This window comes from Petaurus breviceps, unplaced genomic scaffold, assembly GCF_028583685.1.
Source record: "Petaurus breviceps papuanus isolate PSGF00001 unplaced genomic scaffold, PetGlider_PUasm1.0 90654, whole genome shotgun sequence".
NCBI lineage: Eukaryota > Metazoa > Chordata > Mammalia > Diprotodontia > Petauridae > Petaurus > Petaurus breviceps.
In genome coordinates this window covers 2914498-2940814 of record NW_027187301.1, presented here as the reverse complement: position 1 = coordinate 2940814, position 26317 = coordinate 2914498, and the positions used below count along the sequence as shown (strand labels likewise).

Below are 26317 nucleotides of genomic sequence, written 5' to 3'. Positions count from 1 at the left end.
GTTCTCTGGGAGAAGAAGAAGGATCCATAGTGGAAATCTATAAGATGTAAAAACAAAAGATATCTATAAAAGTCTATATATTTTTCCTTTTTGTTTTTTGTTTTTGTTTTTTCCTTTTTTTGGAGGGGGGAAAGCAGTGCAATTGAGGTTAAGTGATTTGCCCAAGATCACACAACTAGTTACATGTCTGAGGCAGGATTTGAATTCAGGTCCTCCTGACTCCAGGTCTGGTACTCTATTCACTATGCCCCCTAGCTGCCCCAAGCCTATATGTTTTTTAAAAGAATTGACTGGCCAGACCCAAAGATGGAAGAGTCACAGGGATCTGTGCTTGGTCTTAATCTATTCCATGTTTTTATCAGTGGTTTAGATGAAGACACAAATGGCATACTTATTAAATATGATTTCATGAAGCTAGAAGGGATAGCTAATATGTCATACAACAAAATCTTCATTTAAAAAACACCTTGGGGGGGGGGGGAGCGGCCAGGTAGCACAGCGAGTAAGAGCACTGGCTCCAGTGTCGGGATGACCTGGGATCAAATCCGGGCTCAGACACTTAGCATCCACCCAGAAACAGCGGGCTGTGTAACCTTGAGCAAGTTACTTAACCCCAATTGCTTTAAAAAAAAAAAAACACCTTGCAGGATGGCTAGGTGGTGCAGTGAATAGAGCACCAGCCCTGGAGTCAGGAGTACCTGAGTTCAAATCTGACCTCAGAGACTTAACACGTAGTAGCTATGTGACCTTGGGCAAGTCACTTAACCCCAATTGCTCTGCCCTCTCCTCTCCAAAAAGAAAAAAAACACCTTGAAAGTCTAGAATGACATACTGAATCTAATAAGATAAAATTTAACAGGGATCAATGAAAAGTCCCGCCCTTGAGCTTTTTTTAATTGGACTTGTGCTTAAAGGGAAGACATGATTAAGCAACAGTTTATGTGGAAAAGATATGGGAGTTTCAATTGACTAGGAGTTCAATATGAGCCATCAGTGTTATGCAGCAGGTAAAAAAAAGTTACTGTGATCTTTTGCTGAATTAATAGAGACATAGTGTTCAAAATAAAGGAGCTGAAAATACCACTGTTCTCTGATCTGGTCAGTTCTCATCTGTTCAGGTCAAGGTGCCACATTTTAGGAAAGGCATCAAAACAAGCTAAAGTACTTTCAGAGCAGAACAATCAAAAGAAAGAAGGGACTTGAAATCATGCCAAAGGTTAGCTAAAGAAACTAGAAATGTTAGCCAGGAGAAGAGAGTATATGAGGGATGGACGTGGGGTACAGAAAGAAACTGAGCTAAGTGCTAAGGATTCAAAGACAAAAATGAAAAAAAAAATCCCTGCCCTCAAGAAGCTTATATTCTGCTGAATGAATACAAGATATTTGGGGGAGGGCAAGTATTAACAATTAGGAAGTGGGGGACAGGGATCAGGAAGGACTTTCAAAAGGAGGTGGTACCTAAGCTGAGCCTTGAAAGAAAATAATTCTGAGAGATGGATATGAGAAGGAAGCATATTCCAGACATGGAAACAGCCTGTGCAAAAGCAATGAGATAGGAAATGAATGCCAAGTTTGGGAAATAGAAATTTTCCAATGTGACTAGGCTGTAGAGTTTGTAAGAAGTGTCTGGGGAGTGAAAACTTCTCAGGTAGTTACAATTGTTAACTTCTCTCTTCACCCTCCATTGCTGCTGTCAATCAGCAGCAAGCCATTTTAGGAGCCTTTCAACCTCCAACCTTGCTGCCGACCTGTCTCCCTCCCCCTCCTTTGCTTCAGGACTCTTTCCCCTTTCTCTTGCTGTCAATCAGCATTAAGCTCTTAGTCCCTCCCTCCTTCGCTTTTGCATTTGCCAAATAAGGATAGGTACATTTGAACTGACCATTCCCCATTTCCCTGTTCTTTGCAAGCCCGCCTCCCAGCCACTGAGGAATAGTGTGAGGCTTCCTTGTTATTTTCCATTGGGGAAGATTTTTGCACAGAGACTTGAACCCACCTCTCCGCCATAGGAGAAGGGACAGCTGGGGGTGGGGGGGGAGTGATGGGGTTGACTGTGTTAGGGTATAAATTCTTGTTATGCCTTTTGTAACTCGCCTCCTCTCCCTGATCCATCATGGGGAGGACTGCCCTCTTCTGGGGGTGGGGAAGAGAATAAAATTCCTGTTCTTATCCTGAGAAATCTCTGTGTTCTTGATTAAATTTTGGATGGGGTTTTTCATCCCAAACAGAAGGATTAATAGAAAATATAGAAAAATGTTAAAGGGCCTTAAGGGTCAAGCTTAGAAGTTTTAATTTTAGCCCCAAAATAAGAGGAATTTACTGAGGATTTTTGAGAAAGAAAATGATATGGTTAGATCTATGTCTTAGGAAGATTACTCTCATGGCTGTTTGGCAAATGGGTTGGAGAAGGAATAGGAGTTGAGACCAAGAGAGAGACCATTTAGGTATCTACTCCAATAATCCAAATAAGAGATGATGTATGCCTCCTCACCATGACATAGAGGCATAGAGAATGGTTATGTGAGAGATGTTGTAAAGATGGAATTAATATTATTTAACTGAATAGGGAGGATGGGACACGGGGGGGGGGGGTGATATATTAGAATGACTTCAAGATTTTTCATCTAGGTGGTTCAAAGGATGATGGTACCTACAAAAGATGTATGAAAGTTTGGGAGGTAGGTTCAAAAGAGAGAAAAACACTAAGTTCCATTTTGACATGTTGTGTCTGAGATGCTGATGGGGCCAGCAGATGAATATGTTTAGAAAAAGGTGGCAGTGCTAGAGTGTTATTCCAAGGAGAAATCTGGACCAGATATCTAGCTTTGGGAATTTTATGTATAGAGATCATTGAATTATATGGAAGAAGATGAGATTCCCAGGAGAGAAAATGTAGAGAGAAGGGACCTGAGAACAAAGCTTTGGGAGCAAAAAAGAGATGGAGAGGGATCAAGAAAAAAAAGCTTGGGCTGAGATTTTCAGAAAGGTAGTAGGAGAATTAGGAGAAATAAAAGTCTAGAAGGCCAAGGGAAGAGAGAGCACTTATACTGGAAGCTGTTAAGACATTAAGCAGGACAATGCCTTTTTTAAAAATGCTATTTGGCTTTAACAGTCAAAGGATTAAGAGAAAACACAAAAAGAATACATTTAGTGGGCAGAAAGGTTGAAAAATCTGGTAGCAAAGAACTGATAAGTGAATAGGTGATGAAGTCATTGAGCTGTGAATAAAGACAACTCTAGGAGGTTAGTAGTGGAAAGAAAGGAAAAATATAAAATTATGTCACCGTCACATGATGACTTTTAAAACTAGGGAAGACCTAATATTGTTTGAGGCAGCAGAGGAGAAGATATTAGGTGGGATAAGATTAAAGAGAGACAGACAGAGAGATAGAGAAAAAGATGAGAGACAGAGAGAGAAACAAAGAAACACAGAGATAGAGACAGATACAGAGAGAGGTACAACACAGAGTCAGAGAGGCAGAAAAACAGAGAAACAGAGAGAAAAGAGACAGAGAGAGAGAGAGAGAGAGAGAGAGAGAGAGAGAGAGAGAGAGAGAGGAGACAAGAGGGGATGGAAAAGTAAAGGTGTACTGAGATGTGCAGCCCAGAAGAGATTAGGAAACTTGCAAAAGATGGTTTTGATTTTCTCAGCTAAGTAGATCTGTTGAGAGAAGGGGGTTGAGGTTGGCATTGAAACATTCAAAAGAGAGAAATTTTAAGATAACCACTACCAGTAATATGACAGTCAATCAGAGAAAAATAAAGGGATTGCTATACAACAATGAGAACCCCAATGAGATTAAATGAAATTAACCTGTACTGGGCCCCAATCAGCACGTGTGTGATTTCTTTCAGTATAGTATTCAGCAATTCAGAAGTAGGAGTTGAAAGGCAGATAGACTGTGGCCTACTCTCTGTGTACAACAGCAGCACAGGGAACCAGGGGAACAAATTGGGAATTCAATTCTATAGAGTGAAGACTGTTGAAGAAAAAAAAGTGACCTCAGGGGAATGGCAATGGACAAGAAGAACTGGAGGCCATAGTGTTGAGGAAAATTAGCTTTAGGAGAAGTTGAAGCACAGGAACAGTGCCTTTCCAAGTTCCAGATCATGGAACTGGTAGAGTTAGGGGTAGAAGTAGCAGTGCCGATTCACATTTATATTGCTCCTTAAAGTTTACATAGTGCTTTACGTGTGTTATCTCATTTGATACAATAATCCTATAGAGTAGGTGGAAGTGCCATCCCCATTTTATACAGGAAGATATTGAGACTCAAAGAGGTTCAGTAATTTGCTCAGGATCTCACTGGAGAACTCAAGGATAAGTCTTCCTGACTCCAAAGCCAGTATCCCATCGCCATTGCCACAACTGCCTCTTTCTTCATTACCTTGGGTGATGGCGAAGTCTGGAGTCGTGCGAATGGCTAAGATGGAGTAAAGACGGCTTTCATAGGATCCAAGGAGGCTGATTAATTTGGAGGCCAGGATATTTGAGGCAACAAGGTGAATACTGAACTCCCTAGGCACAAATGCAGTGTTAAGGTAGAGAGAAAGACTAACTCCAATACCTTGAGAAAGGAGGGATAGTGACAGGGATATTCATAATGTAAATGCCAAGGATATGGATTGGATGTTATAGATAGTTGGAGCAGACCTAAAAGGAGAAGAGATTGTTGGCCAAGGGTAGAAGAACAAGGGCCTGGAAGCGGCAGTAGGAAACAAAGAGTATACCCATTATTATTCTTGGTCTAATGTGTTAAAGGGCCTAAAAGAAGGAGTAACCAGAAATAGAGGTGAGTAGGTACCATTTGGAGAAAGCTAGGCTTCTATATGCACAAAAGATAAAAAGAATACAAGAGGAAGAGACCTAGAATAAGAAGGAATTTGTTAAGGATATTGTTGGAGTTCCAGAAGGGACAATGGAAGAGGAAGGCATACAAAGACAGGAATTGGGAAGGACTAGTACTGAAGTGGATAGGGACAAGATGTACCTTGGAAAGGGGTTTGTACTTTGGCCATTAATGCCTCTGAAATACCAGATTTAGGGGAGCAGGTTAGGGAAGCTTAATACTCAGAGTATGAAGTAAAAGGTATCTCAACTGACTAAAATATGGGAGATCAATTGCAAATGGTAATCAGGAAGATCACATGGTTAAGAAGGCAACCAAGCCTGAATACTCAGCTAAGGGAACCATGTTCCTCCCCATCACAATCCTCAAGGAGGCCCGGTGCTGGTACTGACCCCTGGTGGCTGAAGGCTGAGGGCTGAGACCTTGTTTTCTGTAACAGTTAAAGCAAGTAGTTAAAGAAAGAGGATTTCTCTAATCTCCGGTGTCTCTTTGATCAAATACTGTGATTCCATGACATAGAGTCCTCAAACAGATAAAGCACAAACAAAGTAGTGCCAAGAATGGCAAAAATTGATGCTATGGATTAGAAGTTCAGAAGAGAGTATGGTCACTGATGGCTGATCTTAGAGAAAGTGACTTTTTGGGACTTTAAGGAAAGGCTTAAAGAAAGACAATTTTTAAAAGGGGGGAGGAAGACAATCTAGGCCAAGAAAAATGCTGGAAGCAAAAGAAGAGTTAGAAATTTGAGTGATCTATTCAGGGAACAATGAATAGGTTGTGTTCAGCTGTTTGTGTAGGAGAATATTGAAGAGGTAGCTGTAAACACTCTTGAATGCCAGGCTCAAGAGTCTTCACTTAATTGTGTATTAATGGAAAACTACTGAAGTCTTTCTTTATATTCCCAATTGTTATTTAGTACCCCCCATCAAATTGCTTTGTGCATAATTTGTATTTATCTGATCTCTTCCTTCTCACCTACACCAGTAAAGTATAAATTCTTTAAGGACAGCTGCTGTTTCATTTATTTCTAGTATTTAGAACAATGCTTTGCCAGTAGGTGTTTGAAAAATGCTTGAACTGAATTATTGAGGGGAGAGGTGAGGACTAGGCAATGATATCTGCCAAGTAGTGTTTCCTCATCAAGTGGGTAGAATGAATGGAAATATTAAAATATAAGTTCCTTGAAGGCAGAGATGAGTTCACTATTGTTTTGTATTGCCACCACTTAGCGCAATGACACATAACAGGTGTTTAATAAATGTTTGTTAATTAAGAATAGATGTTCTTTAGGAGATTATTGTAATAGTTCAGGATGAGAGTGTGAAAGAAGTAAAAATAGAACTTTATAACTGACTATGTAGATGAAGAGAAAGAGATAGTAGTTGACTCTAAGACTTTAAGCCTGGGTAACTGGAAGACTGATATCACTGACAGAAACATGGAAGTCTTGAGACTGAGTTAGGGGGAAAGCTAAGTTTGGCTTTAGACATGTTTTGTTTGACATGATAGCAGGACAACAAGGTGGAAAGATTGGTATTGTGGAAAAAGCATGAAATCTGTAGCCAGAGGACCTTGACCCAAACTCTCATCATCTATGTGACCTTGAGGAAATAAGTCTTTGGGCTTTAGTTTCCTCATCTGAACTATGTACAAATTGAACTAGGTGACCTCTACATTTCCTCTTTCTCTAAATGATCCTATGAAGCAGTGAGAAATTAAGACTGAAGCTCAGGAATTTTATCTGGATGTAGGAGTAAATTTGTAAAGAAATAATAGCTGTAGATGAAATCTCAGAGTAGAAAGTAACAAGAAAGAAAAGAAAATTGAAAACAGAGAGCTTTAAGGAATTCCCCAGTATTTAGGAGTCAGGAAAAGGCAATGGAAGGCACAGACAAAGGGAAACAAGCAGTCAAAGAGAAGAGGGGAGTAAATTGTGAAGAATCTCGAAGAGAAGAGACTCAGAAAGAAGGATCTTGGTTTTCTAGTTGTTGGTTCAATTGTATCTGACTCTCCATGATCCCTTTTGGGGTTTTCTTGGCAAAAATGCTGGAGTGATTATGGAAACATAATCAGGATAACACAAGATTTAACAGTATCTACATTAAGGGATCGGAGGTCTTGGAATATGATATTCCAGAGGTCAAAGGAGCTAAGATTAAAACCAAGAATCACCTACCCAGCAAAATTGAGAGTAATCAATCAGGAGGAAAAATTGATATTCAGTGACGTAGAGAAATTTAATGCATTCTTAAGAAGCTAGAAGAAAATAGAAAAACTGACTTTCAAATATAAGACTCAAGAAAAGTATGAAAAGGTAGGTAAACAGGAAAGAGAAATCATAAGGGACTTATTAAAGTTGAACTATTTACATTCCTACATGGAAAGATGATATTTGTAACTCATGAGATCTTTCTCATTATTAGGGTAGTTGGAGGAAATATACATAGAAAGAGGGCACAGGGTGAGTTAAATATGAAGGGATGATATCTAAAAAAAATTCAGGGGTGAGAAAGGAAAATACTAGGAAAAGGACAAAGGGAGAGGTAGAATGGAGTAAATTATCTCACATAAAAGAGGCAAGAAAAAGCTTTTACAATGGAGGGGAAGAGGAGGAAGTAAGAGGGAATGAGTGAACCTTACTCTCAAGGGGGGAAATAACATACACACTCATTTGGGTATGGAAATCCATCTTACCCTAAGGGGAAAGTAGGGGGGGAGGGAATAAAGATGGTGGTAATAGAAGGGAGAACAAATTGGGGGAGGGGATAATCAGAAGCAAATACTTTTGAGGAGGGGCAGGGTCAAAGGAGAGAATAGAATAAATGGGGGGCAGGATAGGATGGAAGGAAATATAGTTAGTCTTTCACAACATAATTATTTATGGAAGTGTTTTGCATGACTACACATCTATAACCTAGATCAAATTGCTTGCCCTCTCAATGAGGGTGGGTGAGGAGGAAGGAAGGGAGAGAATTTGGAACTCAAAGTTTTAAAAAATGAATGTTAAAAATTGTTTTTGCATGCAACTGGGAAGTATATGGAGTATAGAAATTTAGCTTACCCTACAGGAAAATAGAAGGGGAAGGGGATAAGAGAAGGGGGGTTAGTGATAGAAGGAAGGATGGATTGGGGGAAGGGATAATCAGAAGGTATCCTACCATGGGGTGGGGGAGGGGAGAGGTGGGGAGAAAATTTGGAACTCAAAATCTTGTGGAAGTGAATGTTGAAAAGTAAAATAAATGAATAAATTGAAATGTAAAAAAAAGTTTTAATACTGGAGTGGATCACCATTTCTTTCTCCAGCTCATTTTACAGATGAGGAAACTGAGGCAAACAGAGTTAAGTGACTTGCCCAGGGTCACACAGCTAGTAAGTATCTGAGGCTGGATTTGAATTCAAATCTTCCTGACTTAGGCTCAGAGCTCTATCTACCGAACCACTTAACTGTTAGCCCTTTTTTAGTTGTTAGATGTCTGTTAAAATGATTAATTTTTTTTAAAGGCTGGGGCACTTAAAGGGAAAGATAAAAAATTATTACTCAGATGAAGGCAGTTTGGTATAGTAGAAACAGTATTATATTTAGAGTCAGAGGGCTTTCCCACATCTCACATCCGCTACCTGTGAGACCTCAGGTAAAGATACTTTCTAAGTCTCAGGCCTTATATGTAAAGGGGGGGGGGGGTAGTGGGATCTCTCTAAAGTTCTTTTAGTTCTAAGTTTATGATCCTATGACCTGACAAGCCTTATTTCTTATAAATATGGTGTTAAATGAGATGTATCTCTTTAAAGACTTCCGAAGGGAGGGAGGACCTGGTCACAATTGTCATTTCAACCCCATTTATCAAAATGGTATAGTAAATAAGCATTTCCAGTGGCTGCTGCTGAATAAATTCATTTGGATGAACAAGCTGGGCATACAGCAGGCATTCAACAAATCCTGAACATTCAGTCATTGAAGACTGATCAAGAATAATCCTTCCCTGCCCCCTTCCAAAAAACCTATGATGCTCCAAATAGATGTCAAGCTTAGTCCAACTTCTCATAGACCCGACAAGAAAATGACTTAGATCTAACAAATCCTTCCTACTACAAAAGTCCAAAAAGAATTAAAATTTCACAGTAGAGAAGAGTTTTAAAATATATTCTTGGGTAAAACAGAAATGGGCTTGAACTAAATTCAGACGAAAGTATAAATGATTTGAAAGCCAGTTTGAGCAGGGACAGCTGGAGAGGAGGAAGAAGAAACTCCCCTTTAAAGAGGGATGTGGGGGGGGGGGGGGGTGGGAGGGGATGGCTAGGGCAAGGGAAAGATAGCCTGGGGATATCTCGAGATATCTTAGAGACTAGTATACTACTACGATTTACTGCCCCCTTCATCTTCCCACAACTCTTGTCTTACCCGCCACCTCCAACATATTCTAATATAAAATGTGAGCTCCTCGAGATCAGGATTTTCTATTTTTCTCAGGAACGCTTAGTATGTACTAAGTATTTAATAAAGGGCCTGGGCATTGCCCCACATTTGCCTCCACGCCATTGACCAGCGTGCTGGAGCCGGCTCTAAACAGATTGTTAAATTTTTCATCTACACCTCCAAATGGCAACGGTGCTTGATTTATTGTTGATTTGATTGTCTACATTTAAGTGTTAGTAATGCCTATTAAATATAATAGTGTGTCAGAAGGGCAGATTGTTGGGGAGTTTTAATCCCCAGAGAGCCAGTTGTTAAACTTTTGCCAGCACACCCCTAAGCACAATGGTCCCTTTATCCGACCTCGGGTCCTTAGCTACGCTCGGAGAATTCAGACACGTGGAATCTCGGAAGCAGTGTGGGGCTCGGAAGCCATCCAGGGCAGCCTGTTCGTCCCTAACCACTGACTCTCCCACCCTCAGGCAGGTGACTCCCTCCCCTGTTGGTTCATTCCTCGAAAATCCCGGAAAGTTATTGCCTCTTTCTTCCCTCCCTCCTTCCCCTGAAGCCTGGAGTCAGCCTGCAGATCTCTGGCCTCAGTGCCCCTCCTAGAAGATCCCTCTAGCCCGTATTCCGCCCGTGCCCTGGGCTGCAAGCCTCAAACCTCAAGGATGAGTTCCACTCCTCCAAACCCTTCCCTTTAACTACCAGCCCAATTCCTCTCCCAGCGGGAGCCCTCAGGTAGTTTCCAGGTTCCCCTGGCTCCAACGCTCCCTCCTGGGTCGCAGGTTGAGAGCATCCCCTTGCCTCTCTTCCCCCTAGCCAATCTGAGCCCTGCCCGACGAGGGCGGGGCTGTTTGTGACGTCTCCTCCAGCAGGTCTCGACCCCTCCCCGACTGGTTGCTAAGGCAGGCGAACCAGCGCGCTTGGTTGTCAAACAAAGTAAGGGCGCAAACAAAGGGGTCCCTCCCAGCCCCACCCCCACCTGTGCCTCCCTTCCCTCCAAGGTCTTGCTGCTCTCCTTCCGCCTTGGGTGCGAGGCGCCTGTCTCTCCCCTCCCCCACCCCATCTGTGGCTTGGCGCCCGTGCAGCCAGGAGTGAGACTGAGCCGGTCTGGGAGCGAGCCTCAGGTAGCAACCCGGGGAGGGGTCGGGGAGGGTCTAGGGAGCATCTTCCCCGCCAGAGCGCTCACCACCCTGGACCAAGCTACTGAAGGGGTCTGCAAGACTGACTGGGTGGGCATGTGGCCCCAGGAATGCGTTCTGGGGAGAAGGACCCCAATCGCCCAGCTGGAAGGGCAGAAAGCATAAATCCTAAGGGCGTCCCTTTATTGTGATTTTTTAAATACGATTTTTCTATTGTTTTGATCTCTCTTTTGAGCTCCAGGCCTGAATCTCCAACCACCTACAGGACATCTCCACCTGGATGTGACACCAGCACCTCCAATTCAACACATCCCAAACACTCCCTTCCCGACCTTGTGATTTCACAACTCTCTTGTCATTCGGTGGCTTATATTGGAGACTTTGGGGTTATCGTTGGCTCTTCTCTATCGTTTCTTACATATGATATACTTCGATAGTACTGTCAATTCTACCTTTTCAACTTCTTAGGTATTCTCCACTTCCTCTCTCTTCCCATTAACCCTACAGTATCTCATTACCACAGCAGCTAGGTGGGTAGAGTGCTGACGGTGGAGTCAGAAAGACCCATCTTCCTGAGTTCAAACGTGGCCTCAGACACACTTAACTGTGTGGCCCTGGGCAGGTCACTTAACTCTATTTGCCTCAGTATCCTTATCTGTAAAATGAGCTGGAGAAGGAAATGACAAACCACTCCAATATCTTTACCAAGAAAACCCCAAATGGGGTCACAAAGAGTCAAAATTACTGAACAAATTTCATTACAATGACAATTGCAATGACTTTAATAGGTCTTCAATCTCTACTTTCTAGTTCCTCCAATCAAACATTCTTACCATTTTGAGACAGACCTACTACTTCAATGATTATCTTTCTTCATCATAATTGTGGTCATGTCCTACTCAAAAATCTTCATTGGCTCCCTACTATCTCCCAAGGAAGGTTGTAATGCCTTTAAGACCCTCTATTATCTGACACCGCCTTTTTCAGCCCCATTTCCTTATCTCCCCTCTATAGACTTTTCTAAACCTTCCCTAAAATGAACCGCTCTTTACTTCACAGCATCATCCCCTTCCTCCATTCCTCTCACTCTTCACATGTTGAATTCTTAACCATCCCTTTGAGAACAACTCAGAAGTAGCTCAGGATCAGACAATCTCAGAGTTGTAAGGAACCTGAGAGGCCATATAGGACAGAGATTCTTTAAGTGTGTGAGTAAGAGAACCCCTCTCTGGCAGTCTGGTAAGCCTATGGACACCTTTTTAGAATTTTTTTTAACTAGGTGCATGAAATGCTCAATTTCAATTAGAGGATAGTGAAAATAATTTTTTCCCCCAAACAAAATCTGTGACTTTGGATGGAGGGAAAATATATTTTTTGTGAAATTAGATTTTTGAAATCTATCCACAGGTTCCATTGGGGCCCATGAATCCCAGGTTAAGAACCTCTGATCTAGAACCACACAGACAGACAGACAGACAGACAGACAGACACACACACACACACACACACACACACACACACACACACACCCCTGAATAAGAATTCCCTCTACACCATACTTGACTAGTATACAGTCTTGGCTTGATGACTTCTTGTGAAGGGAAACTCACTGCACCTTGAGACAGCCCTACCCACTGTTGTATATCTGTAATGATCTGGAAGTTTTCCTTTCTATTGAATCCAAGTCTACTTCTCTATAACTTCTTCCTATTGTTTCTGGCTCTACTCTGTGCCCAAACATGATCTCAAAGTCCTTCACCTGGTTGCTCTTCTCTGAACTCTCTCTAGGTCAACAACATACTTTCTAATATGTGGCCTCTACAAAAGAAAAACAATGTCCCAGATGGTGTTGTACCAGAGAACAGGATACAACAGTACTTTCACCTCCCTGATGATGGAAACTATATCTTTTGTTGCAGCCTAAATTCCATGAGCTTTTTTATCTGTCATATCACACTGATAAATTTTATTGACTTTGAAGTACACTAAAAGCCTCAGATCTTTGCAGACAAATGCTGTCTAGCCCCACCTCCCTTTGTCTTGTACTCAAGAAGCTGATTTTTTTAACCTTAACCCACCATAAAACCAAATTTGTTCCTATTAAATATCATTTTATTAAATTCCAATCAATTAAGATACTATTTTGGGAAGAATGGCTAATGTGTAGGTTGACTAGCATCTAATATGACAACTATCCCTCCCAGAATTATCTCATTCATTAAAGGTGTTAAGATTCCTTCTCTGCAGCTTAGTCTCAAATTAGAGCAACTTTTTAAAAAGTTGTCTGGAACACTGGGAGTTAACTGACTTGCCCCAGGGTCACAAAGCCAGTATGTCCCAGAGAGGGGACTTGAACACAGGTCCTCCTAGCTCCTGGGCTGACTTTTTCTCTCCAAAGAATTAATAAAAATGTTAAACAGCACCAAACCAAATACACACTCCAAACTTTACATTTATTATCATTTAATTTCATCTGTTAGAAGCAGCCCAGTATTCTACTCTGTCAAAAAAATTCTTCTGCATCCTGATTCTGTTATCTATGTGCTGGTTACACCACCTAATTTTGGTTAGAGGATAATTTGATAAGTTGGTAGCCCTTTTATTCACTGTGGTCTCTTTAGACAGCTCCCCCTTTTCTCCATTAGAACTGTCTCTCTTTGTTTTCAAATTTTCATTCTTTGGAGCTTCCCTTCCTTCCTGGGTTAACTTCTGTAGATTTTTTTGTTCTTGTCGTCCTACCGTGTTTCCCCGATAATAAGACACTGTCTTATTATTTTTTTGGACAGAAAAACACCAGAGGGCTTATTTTAATGAACATTGACAGCAATTTTAATAAACAGGTAAATGTGAACAAAAAAATGTACCTTTATTCAATAAGCAAATCACTGGGGAAGAACAGGATGATGCGCTCACTGCTGCAGCTCTGATTGGATGCAGCTCGGAGTGCGGCAATACAGAGGGTACCGTAATGTAGCATGTAGCGCAGGGGATCACCTTCACTACAGTAGCAATCTCAATAGGGCTTATTTTCGGGGGAGGGCTTATTTTAGAGGAATCTTACACAGTAAGGGGAGGGCTTATTTTCGGGGAAACACGGTACCTAGCCTTTCTCTAATTCCTTCCAAAGCCATTCTTCCCAAACCCAAGTTACATATTAGATTGTATCTGGCTGTCCTCTCCTAAAATCTGGCCCACCTTGCCTTTCCACTTTAGCTGCCAGTTCCTCCTTAAGATTGAAAATCAGGTCAAGATTAGCAAGTCACTCTCATTACTCCATCTTTTGGAGGATAAAATTATTATTAAGGCAAGACAAAAAATTATTAGGCACTTTGTTTTGGAGGTTCAGATAATTGAAATCCTTGCTATAGCATAACTCCATGCCAGGTGTTACCTCCCCCCCAAATTCCTCATTTATTTACTTCATCTTGTCTGGGTTCACTCTAGCAATCTCCCATGATGATATCTTTTGTTTCTCCCTCTGTTGACCTTCAACTAAATTTTCCCCTCCACTTTTCCCCTACTCTGGTTCCTAGATTTCCTCACAACCATATCTTAATACATAATGCCACTCTTCTTCCTACCCCTCTCCCAGACTCAGGGTACTTTTTTTCTTTTCTGTTGATTTTGTATAAGATATGTTCTTCCAGATCATTAAGTTCCATTTTACTAGTGTTAGTGATAACTTTGAGATCAAATTTACCTCCTTGCATTAAGACTTCTAGCTCATCTTGCTTGTTACCTGTACTCTGTGCCTTTCTATATAGATATCTGAGGCCATGGGTTTTATTGCTGACTTCTTTATTGAATTTCGTGCCCTGTAAGTTACTGATCATCTTTCTACAAAGTACCTATTCTCTATAGAGGCTAGCGCAGCAGATATATTCCATTTTCTTTCTCCTTCTTTTCAGTTTAGAGCCATTTTATTGGATTTTTAAAACTAGGCAAAGACATTTTTACCTCTATTATACTCCATATTTCATTAGGATACTCCATTTCTGGCAAAAAGCACATCATTCCTAGATCTTAGCCACATCTCTAATCTCAGGAACCATGTTCATTTCCCAAAACTGCCTTTTTCTTCTGAAGCCTTTGCCTTCTGTTGATAGCAATGATGAAAATACTACCTCTACCTCCAACATAATCTGTTTTTTGCCAAGACTTTATAATTCTTAGAAAGGCTTTCTAGAGTCCTTCTGTCAGTATCCATAAGAAACACTGGAAATGGGTAGTAGTCATTACATTTGACAAAGTTGGAGAGGTTTTCAGTAACATTCTACACCTGTATTTCAGGAAGATAGATTTCCCTATTGTTTTATTTTGGTTTTTTTACTTTTTGGAGGGCAATTGGGGTTAAGTGACTTGCCCAAGGTCACATGGCTAGTTTTTGTGCTAAATGTCTGAGGCCAGATTTGAACTCAGGTCCTTCTGACTCCAGGGCCGGTGCTCTATTCACTGTGCCACCTAGCCATCCCAGATTTACCTATTGTTAATGTCAGATAACTCAGAAATCATCTCACTAAGGAAGACTTCCCTGTTGGTAAAGACCTAACCTTTGGACTTCAGCACTTTTTTTTTTAGCACTTACTTAACTCATTTATCATGTAATATTATGTATTTTTATCATCTGATTTTATGCTAATCCCCATCCTAGGTTAGAATATACATGAAAGGAGGAACTATGTCTTAAGTAAACTTTTTTCTTTTCTAGGGCTAGGAACTTAATCAGTATTTGTAGAATGAAAGAATCAAACTCTCCCTATAACTTATCAAGTGAACTCCATATTACTTTGTTGCCATGGCCAATATTTATTCTCAGTCTAGCTTCCTCATTCAATCCAGAACACTACTGTGTCATCATCTTTCCTGCTCTAGGTACCAATGAAAATTCATTTACATCAACCAGAGCCAAAGGTAATTTTGGAAATCATCTGAATAGCAATGAGAATAGATGATATCAATTAGGAAAAGAATATAAAAAAATTAGCCAAGAATAATACTTTGTCGGGTTCCTAAATTTAGAGGAAGGCAGAAGAAAGAGGAGTCAATCAAGGAACCAAAGAATAAATCATTTAAGACAATAAATAGTTTGGGGATTAGTATTCTGGACCATCCATTCCTCTAATCCCTTTCATTAGCCTGGACTGTCTAGGGCTGGACAAACTATACATTATACACATATCCAATATAGTTATTTTGCTGTCTTTCAGATGTGAGGATGCAGTTAACATTAAATATTCTCTCAATGTTGGCTATGACTCAATTTTCCCAGGGACACAGGGAGAATACACAGGGACATTACCTATATGTGTCTCTCAGAGCAACTAGGACTTGGCCCCAAGGTGCTGAAATTTGGAGGGTTCAGACTGCACTGGTACTGGTACTTTTGATAGCTGGAAACAACCAATCTTAGCATTCGGTTACCAAGAATAGTTAAATAGAACTGTGATCTAATTGATTTGGAAGGTCACTTTAACAGTGCAAATCACACCTCGTCCTGTGTGAGACCCTTGTCCAAGTCTTCCTGAAAGTATGGGGACAGGGAGCCCACCCAGTGTGTCAGAGGCTTTCCCCATCTTCTCTTGACACAACAGGAAAGAAACAGCTGAACTCTGGTTGTCCATGTATCATCGCTTACCCTTAGACCTGATCAGCCTAGCTTCTTTTCCTATTAGACAATTCCTTAATACACCTTTTACTCCTGATCCCATCTTTAATCTTTTTTTTTTCATGCAACCCATAAAATAACATTAGCAATACCAATTAGGTAAAATAGGAAGCTACCAGATTACACGTTTCTTTCTCTCCCTTCTCATCATCATCTCCCTCCCTCCCACCCCACAGTTTCCAACCCCACCAGCAACTACACCAAAGATGAGCTCCTCCCTGGCCTTGTCCCAATCTGGGCTCTGCCTCAGTATATGCCTCCCCAACAGAGACTTGGGTTTCCAGAGTTTAGTGTCCTCAAGTTTCTGGCTTCCCACCCCCATCTCTGCACAGGGTAACATACAAGGTTGCCCTGAATCCCAGATGAGTTAATTTCTAGGCTCTGATATCTCCAATAAATGATTTGCAGAGCCTGACCTATTCTCTGGCACAACTTTGTTACTCTCACATAGAGAGAAAATCTTTCTCCTAGGCTAAACAGAGTTGGAAAATGGAGGTCTATTTTGTGTTTAGAACAGTCTAAATTTGTTCATCACTTGATACACAGCAACACACTTATAAGTATCAGTAAATATCTGTTCTTACTGACTGCAGTGAGGAGGGACACAGATTTAAGAGAGAATGTATTGATTTTGAAGGATTGATTCAAGAACTGCTAAGCACTGTAATAAATGACAGAGTAAGGACACAGAATCTAGAGGTCTTTAAACTTGAGAAAGAACTCTCCTGACTCCTTTTAGCTGGCTAAATTGAATGAAGGGTCATCTTGCCCAGAAGTAAGAAAGCCCAACTAATCTAAGGTACCTGTAATAAGGGAATGAAACTACAAACTTGAAGTTTGTATGGGAGGAAAAAGGGAGGTGGGAAGTGCCAGATTAGAACTAAGGTTAGCTTTCCATACTTAGGTTTACTGTGAAGGGATAACAAGATAACTGTGAAGGTAACAAAAACTATTGACTTTGAAGAAACATAGCCATTCCCCAAAAGTGTCATGTAATTTTTCAACTTTGGAAGGTTTGGGGTCATTGTTGTTGAGTTTTTTTCCCCCTATTGCCCCTGAAATAAACCCGCAAAATGTCATCCCTTGTATTCAAAATCAACATAACCCAAACCAATTCAATCTAGTGCAAAAAGATCCTACTATATGCCAGAAAATGTGTTAGATGTTGGGGAAACAGAGCCAAAACCAAATCAATCCTTACATTAAGGAGCTTACCATTCTACTGAGGGTGAAGGGAAACAACATTTTAAAAAATAAGTATATACATGATAATTAAGGCACACACACTCTAATGAGCTCATTGTTTTATTTAAAATAGGTCAGTCCATTTGAGGCTAACTCATGGCTCTTTCCAAGTATGTTAGCACTTTAGTTGATTTTGAGCGATTCTATATTTCTCTAAATTTGAGTATATATAGCTAGCATTCCAAAGTACCAATGGACACTTTTTGCAAATAAGACATAAGTAGATATTTGTGTTATGTACAATAAGGGGCACAAATATACACTTATGTGGTATTTAAATTTAAAAAGAACATTGAGCTCAATTTTCTCATATTTTAAAGGTAAATTCAGGTCCATGGGGTGGTAAAGATTGGTATTATAACTAGATCTTTGCCTCTTGTTCCCCCTGTAAAATTAAAAAGCTAACTCAAAGCTATACCAAAAATAGTTGCTTAATTAATGCTTTCTAATGACAATGATGATCTTGATAATGCTGAAGTGATAAAATTTAAAGCAGAAACAAAATGGAAAAAGAAATGTGCTTTTTAAAGGCAGTGCTGGATAAGATGTGTGCCCGTGCTGCCTAACACTGAGGAGCTGCCACTGAGTACACAAGGGTTAGGGTACATTGTTAACTACCAGACTGGTGACTTTGCACAGCCCTCCCTCACTTAAATCCAATTCACTTGCATGTCATGACTTCACCTCCCGGAAGTCACGGTCCTTTTCTAGAACAAAGGACAAACAACGACAAACAACAGCTCTATAACTAGTCATGTAATTTGAATTGAGATCAGCCCTAGGGAACCAAGCTTCTAAGGAGAGATTAAATTCACTTTTTACACATTCTTTGGCTCATTAAGCACTGATATCCTGAAGCCCCAGAGCAAATTTACTTATAGTTTAGGTTATGCTCACATCTAGAGTTTTCGCTAAGAGAAAGAAGTAAAAGGGTACAAACAGCATATGATGCGTCAGATATAAGAAAAGTAATTTATTTCTACACACACACGCAAATACTAGACATAAAAGACTCACAATGAGTATTAATAGAATAACTTGAAATATATTCAATAACTTCTTATAAGTACTGTTGAGGTCTGCTAGGATGCTGACACTTAAATCTCATGAGAACACAAACCAGTTTACAAGACTACTAATTAGGCATCTTACATTTTGTTTTAGTTCTGCATTGTCTAAACAACTCCAGGTATATGTCTGATGTAAAAGGCCAGGCTGAGGCTGATTCTCTTGTCAGAGGCAACCCTTATCTAAAATATTGGAGTAATTTGTGGGAAACTCCTTGCTGCCATTCAGCTCCAACTCATTAGAACTCAACATTTCCATATGTCGTACTCACAATTGATTTTGATAGATACTGTTACCTAAGATCAGGGAAAAACAAATATAAAAGAGACATCAATCTTAGATGCCATGTTCTCACAGCCCCAAGGAGGCTGGGTTGGAGATAGGGCAAACCACTTCTTTCCCCTATCCCCTCTCAGGAAGCAGCTTAAAATAGTCTTCATAGCTAGAAAGGAAGAGAGAAAACAAGGGAGCAGTCAATCCCTTCTGTACATTCATAAGTCATCAGCTCTTCAGGCTCATAGCTAGTAAGGAGACTTCATAATCTGGAAGTGAAAGCCCTTTGGTATCTGAGTCACTCATGGCCAGAAGTGGCACATGGCTTGGTTCCTATAGGAATGACAATTATAAGCATGCTCCATGGGATATCACCTATGAGCCAATTAAACCTTTCTATACCCAGATACATATAATGCAAAATTATATAAGTGAATAAGAACAATGTCCTAATTCGATTCATAGGCTTGGAAAGGCTTTCACTTCTAGTTAGTGGGATTAGGGAAGACTTTATCAAAGCAATGACATTTAATTTGGTCTTGAAGGCTAGGTGAGATTTTAACCAGAAGATGTAGGTGGTTGCAAAAGGAGGAGGGCACCCTGAGGAACTTGGTAAGCAAAGGTATAAGAATGGAAAAGCACAAGATATATTCGAGAAAAGGCAAATTGTCTAGTTATGCTGGTGCACAAAGAATGTGAGGGATAACTGTAGGAGGTAAGGCTAGGAGAGGCAGGTTGAAACCAAATTGTGGATAGCCTCAAAATGTCAGACTAAATTATTTCATAAATAGTGGAGGGCCATTGAAGGGTTTGGTAGAAAAGAATGATATGACCAAAACTTTGCATTAAGGAAGATTAATCAGGCAGGAGAAAGATCAGTTAGTCAGCTTTGATTAGAAAGACAGTGGAAAGGGAACTACCGTAGTTTTCTGTGTTCATGTACCTCCTTTGATAAACATGCTGGCTATAAGACCCTATGCATGTCATTAACCTTTCAGTGTTTCAGACAACTGAGACTACAAATTACAGAGTAGGTGTTAATCTGTATTGGGAGAAGGGTTTCCTCCCTCTCAGACCAAGGAAATCACAGGTCCACTCCAGAAAAAAAAATATATCAGGCAGTGGTGCATTGGATGGCTGAGAAGGATTAAGAGGTCAGAGGTGGAAAGACAGCTCAGGAAACTATTGCAATGTATATTAACAAATAAATCTATATGTCCTATAGTTTACAAAACACCAATGCTCTGTGGTTTTTATAAATAACTGACTCAGTTTTGACATTGAAGGAACATTACTGATGCACAGCCTTGGCAGTGCTGCTCACAGCTCCACAGCCTGTTGAAAATCCACATGCAATCAGACAAACTTTCACTAGTCTCATCATCATCTGTTTTAAAGAGGTGTCCTTGGGGAAAAGTCTACTCTCCATGAAATGGTAAATTGGTTTTCCTTTACAGGTAAACCAGGAAGTTCTGTCAGCTATTAGGCTTTGATCAGAAATAGGATTTTTGATTTTGCTTTTCCTCCAGAGAGATGATCTTCCTGATTTCTACACACAGAGTCAGGCAGAGGCTCAGACAGAACCTGAATTGCTCATAGTGAAGTATATGAAGCAGGATAATTTAGTCACCTCGTGTGAATTTGGTCAGTCCTAGCCCAGTGCTTTCAACAATCCTTGCTCTATCATACCCAAAGATGAAAGGGAAAATGGTCTCCTCAAATATGGATTTTGTAGCACAGTCAACAATCTGAACCCAAAAACTACAGGCAAAAGAATTTATTCTCTTCATCATGTTTTCATATACATTTATTTGATCTCTATGTAAATTCTATGAATTAGGTAGAAGAGCATTACTCACATTTTCAGATGAAGAAACTAAGACACTAACATTCAATGACTTGCCCAGAGTTTATTAGATGTTAGTGACAAAAGAGAATGCAAACTTGTAATCAAATGTATTTTTCCATACAATGTATACATATTGGATGGCTGCCCCATTTTACTTAGTCTTTCTACCTCCCAGAGTTTCTACTCAAGTCTTCCTCTCATGTCTCACCAGGTGGTGAAGGTGACTCTGGTCTTTAGAAGGCAATGTCACAGGAAGTCATCAAATACAAGGCCTGGTGATAGACCCTCTGCTTGTTGTTTGAGGATCTGCAGGCACAGAGAATTTAAATAACTTGTCCAGAGCCCCAATCAAGTTAGTGTCTCCATTGGGATAGGAGCCTGAGTACTTCTGATTCCAAGTCCAGTGCCCAGTCCTCTATACCATTAAATCCTCCTAGATGTTAATGTTTTCTTCCCCTCATCAAATTATATTGTACTTATTTATTTAAATATTGTATTCCCACACCACCCCCCAAGTAGAATATAAGTGCCTTGGGGGCAAAAGTTTTTCATTTTGTCCTTGTCTCTCCAGATTCTAACACCTGCCTTATACATAGTAGAAACAATATTTTTATTTAATTGAAGTATCTACTGATAGAGGGCAACAGACAATAAATTTAAGGACCAGACGAGGTAGAGGATGTTAAAAGTTCATTCCAGGGGCTGCCAGGTGGCTCAGCGAGTAAGAGCACCGGCCCCAGAGTCGGGATGACCTGGGATCAAATCCGGGCTCAGATACTTAGCACCACACCCAGAAATAACTGGCTGTGTAACCTTAAGCAAGTTACTTAACCCCGATTGCTTTAAAAAAAAAAGGTCCATTCCAAATTGAACATTCTCTGATTCTATAACCACAGACTACATTGTGTGGACTAGGGAGTGAAGTATTTGGAAAGGCTTCTGCTGGACATGGGGACTGAGTTCAATTTATTCCTTTTTTTTGTGGTGAGGAATTACTCTTCATTTCCCTGAAGCCTTGAATCAGTGGCATAGAAGTCAGGAATGGGAACAAAAACAAAGTCTCTGAATGGATATGCATTTGGTGGGGTAGTGGAAGAAGAATATTACTCTTGGCTGTGCCCACCCAGCACATCATGGAAGGGCAGGGCTGTTTTGGTTATTGTTGGTCCTTCATTGTAGAAGAGAACCATGACATCAGGGAAGTGATGCCATGATATGCAAGTGAATTGGATTTAAATGAGGTCTCCCTTTTTTACTGTGCAAGGTCACCAGCCTCACTTTCTCCTCCAGAACCATCTGGGTCCAGTGGCCAGATATAGATCAGGATGACTGGAAATGGCCCTGGATGCAGTGGGAGACCTTGGCCTTGTTAAGGCTAAAGTCTTTAACAGGTCTCAGTTTCACTGAGGTAACACCCATTCAGTAATTAAGCCTAGGCAAGAAATGAGGCAGAGATTACTTAGTCAGAAAAAAGAGAGTGAGAGAAAGAAATCAGGGTTTATAAGCAAAATAGAAACAATTCCTATTTACATTCATTCTGAACCAGTCAAGGCCCAAACAATGACCAAGTGGGGCTTAGCCTGGGACGGACCTATTGTTGGCCAAACAATGAGAGCCAGAGTGATTTGGGTTTAAGGCAGAGATGCTTAGAGATCTAACATATGACTTTCATATGTATTACTGGATTGAACCCTTCTAATTGGATTTCACTAGATGATCTAGGGTCATTACAACCCTAGAATTCTATAATTCTTTGATTACAAAAAAAAAGAAAACCACAGCTAAAAAACTATTGCGGTAATGTAGAAAGAAGATGAACACCTAGACCAATTAGTAGATGTGGAAATAGAGTGAAACAGACTATTGATGGAGCTATTTCTTTTTCTTTTTTTAAGCAATTGGGGTTAAGTTACTTACTCAAGGTTATTTCTGGGTGTGGTGCTAAGTATCAGAGCCCAGATTCGATCCCACATCATCCCAGCTCTGGGGCCAGTACTCTTACTCACTGCACCAACTGGCTTCCCCTAAGCAATTGGGGTTAAGTAACTTGCTCAAGGTTACACGGTCAGGTGTTTCTGGGTGGATGCTAAGTGTCTGAGCCCAGGATTTGATCCTCAGGTCATCCAGACACTGGGGCCGGTGCTCTTACTTGCTGTGCTACCTGGCCACCCCGATGGAGCTATTTCAAAGGAAAACTTGATTCTGTGACTGGCTGAATATGGGGAATGAAGGATATGGTTGAGTCAAAGATGATTTAAAAATTTTTACAAGTAAATTATAAAAAATGATGGTGCTGCTGAAAGAGTTCAGGAATTTGAGAGAGGAAGTTAAACCAAAAGGGTAAGAATGATGGTGAAGTCAATGTCATTTTGAGATATCTAAGTGGAGACACAGGAATGGAGCTTATATGAGAGGACACACAATGGGATAAGATTTGAGGAGTTTTTGAAGATTTTATAGTAGAAAATATTCATAAATGGATTGCAAGGGGAAAGAAGTGGACTGAACACTGAGCCTTAAGGAAAGCTTGTACTTACAGGGGAGGAGGAAGAAGAGGAAACACCAAAGGAAACAAGAACCAAAAAGGAGCAGTTTATGAAGTAAAAGGAAAAAGGCATAAATGTGGAATCATGGAAGTCAAGAAAGAGTTTCATTAAGCATGGTTAAGATCAAATGCATCAGAGAAGTCAAAGGAAAAGAAGTCTGAACAAAAGCTATTTGATTTAATCATTTTTAAAAATCCCTCATTCATGACCTTTAAGAGAGCAGTTTCAATAGGTTGGTGAGGATGCAAGCTAGATTGCAAAGGAAGGAGCTGGTGGAAGAGGAGCATTAAGCAAACAGGAGGGGAAGGGATGCTGTAGGAGAACAAGATGATCATGAAGGAGTTGGAAGAAAATAGGATCAAAAGCACGAATTATATTTAAATAGAAGGGACAATATCTCCTCTAAAATGAGAGGGAAGGATGGAAGGATAGAGATACACTGAAATGGGAACAAAAGCAGATGCAGAAGTACATGCCATGTAGCTGTGATCCCAACGAAAGAAGAGAGTAATGCCAAGGACAGGGATAGAATCTGTGCTTAAGAAATGATCATGAGCAGTCATTGTGGAGATTTCACTAACAAATTAACTACCATCTATCTATCTAGGAGGCAATGGAGTTAAGTGACTTGCCAGGGGTTACACAGCTAGTAAATGTCTGAGGTCAAATTTGAATACCGTCCTTCTGACTTCCAGAGTCAGTGTTCTATCCACTACACCTCCTAGCTGCTCCTAAATTTACAAAATATAAAAGGATTGCTGGCAATTGGCATGGGTCCCTTTGCAGTGACTCAAAGCATGTAGTAGGGGAAATTCTAAACCGTTTTGCAGTATAGGAGAAGAAGACAAAAACAGATGGTAAAAAGCAACAACTAGAGAATGGCATGGAAGCCAATAGTGATGAAAAAAGAAAGAGAGAGAGAGAGAGAGAGAGAGAGAGAGAAAGAAAGAAAGAAAGAAAGAAAGAAAGAAAGAAAGAAAGAAAGAAAGGAAAGGGAAAAGAAAGAAAAAGAAAGAAAGAAACCATCATGCCTTTTAGGAGAAAAAGTTTAAATAGCTGGAATATTTTTTAAATTAAAATATAGATATAATTTTGCACCTTTCATACTAATATTTATCAAATAGAGGTTAATCTAATCCCCTTTTTCTGCTTGAAAAGTATCTTTTCTTTCTTAAGCACTTTATTTTTCTTTTAAGAGTGAAAAAACTCTTCCCAGGGACCAGCTCTATCACTTCACCAGATTTCAGAGACCTTTCAGCCTTTGTAAATGGTAAAGTTCTATACAAATGTGAGTTAGTGTTATTTCTTGGGCAAGCCAGAAGCTAAAACTAGTCCATCAAGTGAGACTTAACTGTCTGCATGAGAACTAATCCAAAGGGCTGCCTTGCCCTCTCTAAGGCTCTCTCTTCTCTGAGAGTTCCTGCCAAGCTTAGGCTTCTTTTCTTATCAAACTCTCAGCTCATTTCCTCCAAAAAGAGGAAAATTACTTAGCACCAGGATATCACTATGTATTCTGTTTGAAACTCCATGGTTGCTCCTTTTTTTTGTAATCAAAATAAGTTTTCAGCTGTTTTGCTAGCTTGCTTCAAGCCTTCCCTCCTCCCTTCTGATCAATACTTTCTCTGTGTCTAATATGAACTGAAATGTGAATTTAATTATTCCCTTAGCAACCAGTACTTTTACAGCCTCCTTTCTGATACAGAGTGCTTTGGAGTTACATAATTTCGGTTTATAGCAGAAACTCTTCTCTCAAAGGGCTAGTTTCCAGAACAAGCTTTTTAAAAAACAACATTTAAACAGAATTTAACAAGGCTTTTTTGGGTGTATTTCTTTTTTAAAAAGTGATAAAGTGGTTTCACCACAGGGAGACAAAGCCCTTATGTGAAACTTTAGTGAACAGAACAAGACGGAATCTAATTAAGTGCCAAAATCTGTGGTACAGATAATGGTTGTTATGGGAGGTCAGAAAAGAGCGCAATGAGTCTGAGAAGTTTCAGGAGAGCAGTAGTTCCTTAAAGAAAAGATAGAAATTATATAGGTGCAAAGGAATGGGAAAGGCATTCTTGGAAGGAGGAACGGTACGAACAAAAGCAAGGAAAGAAGGAAAAATGGAATGAATATGTTCAGTGGACTGATTCCTTAAGGCATAGGGTATATGTTGCCTACTAGTAATAAGAAGTTAATTTGAATAGGTTATATCAGGAAGGGTCTTGAAAGTCAGGTAGAAAAGTTTTGATTTGATATTTAATTTAACCTTTCCTCAACATAATAGTGAAAAGAACCACTAGAGGTTATTGATCAGAACAAGGATATAAAAGAAACAGTTTTAGGAGGATTAGTCTAATAGTTATCAGGACTATGACTAATCAGGATGAGGAAGTTCAGAAAGAACAGGGGGAGGCAGAGAGAGCAATTGGAGGCAGAGAGAGCAATTGGGGGCAGAGCAGAAAGTGTACTAAAAAGAAATCCAGATTTTAATTCATGAAGACCAAGGACCTATACAGAGGAGATATGAATGGGAATTGAAAGAAAGGGAGCAATCTGATATCAATTCCAAAAGAAGGATATGTAGGATTTGGGGACAGATTTAGTTAAAGGATGATGAAGACTTAAAAAGATTTCCAAGCAAAAATTTTAGCTTCAGTGACCAAGGAGCAATTGCAATTGACAGAAATTCAAAATTCAAAATGGAAAGTTCATTTGTGGAGATAATAAGTTTGGATTTGAACATCAAAATATTAAAAACATTAAAATTTAGATTCTTCCATATTCAGCTTATTACTGCAGAGGGCCTTATGGTCAGCGAGTATAAGCATCTTATTTCACATGTAAGCAGACCGAAAGGAAACCAGAGAGGTGAAATAACTTGTCCAAGGTCACACCAGCGAAGCCTAGATTCTAACCCAGGTCCTCTGATTATTAATCTATTGCTCTCTCCACAATACCATACTACCTCCCCAATATCTCAGAGGTTCTAAGCTGTAGAAAGGACAGAACTGGAACACAAAGTGAGAGAGGGTCAGGATTGTGGAGGGGGAAGCATTGAACTAGGGATCAGAAGACCTGGGTTCTGGTGCTGCCTCTGCCACTAACTTGGTAAGTGACAGTCACTTCAGTACTTGGCGCCTCAGTTTAAGCAAATGTAAAACTAGGAAGCTAAATGAGAGGATCTATAATTATTATTGAAGTCTTCACCTCATCCTTTGTTCATTTGCCTTCTTTCTTTCACTACTGTATGAAATGTGGCCCCAGGTTTATTTGGACATGC

The 26317-nt window shown here is 40.1% G+C and overlaps 1 long non-coding RNA gene across 1 annotated transcript in view; it reads right to left on the bottom strand.

The window, feature by feature from the left end:
• The window catches only part of LOC138143719 (uncharacterized), a 74693-nt gene that overhangs the window by 26244 nt on the left and 22132 nt on the right, over positions 1 to 26317 (bottom strand). The window lies entirely within an intron of this gene.